Below are 890 nucleotides of genomic sequence, written 5' to 3' on the forward strand. Positions count from 1 at the left end.
GAGAACTACAATCCCCAGAAGGCACTTTGGCCACAGCCCCATGCTCCGCTGTCGGGAACTCAGCGCAAGGCACGGCGGGAGTTAGAGTCCGAGGAAGGATTAAGGGTCGCGCAGAGAGCCAGGAGGGAAACCCGCCTCTGACGCGAGGACGCCTGGGATGAGTAGTTTTTTTTTTTTTTTTGGGGGGGGGGCGCACTGGCAATTCCAAGGGGACTACAAGCCCCATCGGTCTCCGCGGTCGTCACGGAGTCGCGTAGAAGAAGCACTTCGGTACTTGAAGTTCCCTAGGGTAGCCGCTTGAGCGCTAAGGTTGATGGGAAATGTAGTGCTCTTAGAAACTGCAAGCGGTGTCGGGAAGGAGAGGGAGTCTGCGAAGGTGGCGGATGGGGAAAAGCGCTTAAAGGGGAAGTGACCTCTGAATGAACAGACGGAGTTCCCGAGTCGCCCGAAACCGGGAGTTGGAATAAACACCCCAGTAAGAGCCAGGGCCCGAGAAACGCGTACGAAAGGGGGTGGGGGAGGGGGGAGTGAGAAATAAGCGAGACTTGAAGTCTGAGAGCCGAGATGAATATGACCCCAGAGTAGGGAGGTGACTCCCTCGCCCTGACCGAGGTGCACGTCCAGGAGGACACAGCCCTTCCAGACTGGCGCCTGGCCTCTCTCTGCAGCAGCCAGTGAGGAGGAAGATGGGCAGGGCCTGGAAGGCAGCCGGGTGTTTGAGCTTAGTCCGTTTCCGCTGCACCCCCTCGGGCGGAGGGGGGAGAGGAGTCCGAGGCATCACCCGAGCCCGTCCGTGTCCTGCCCGAGCCTCCGTCCGTCTGAGGACGTCCTCTGCATCCTCCGCATCTTCTGCATCCTCCGCATCTTCTGCATCCTCTCCATCGGTCTCT

The sequence above is a fragment of the Nyctereutes procyonoides genome, unplaced genomic scaffold (genome assembly GCF_905146905.1).
Source record: "Nyctereutes procyonoides isolate TBG_1078 unplaced genomic scaffold, NYPRO_anot_genome, whole genome shotgun sequence".
Taxonomy (NCBI): domain Eukaryota; kingdom Metazoa; phylum Chordata; class Mammalia; order Carnivora; family Canidae; genus Nyctereutes; species Nyctereutes procyonoides.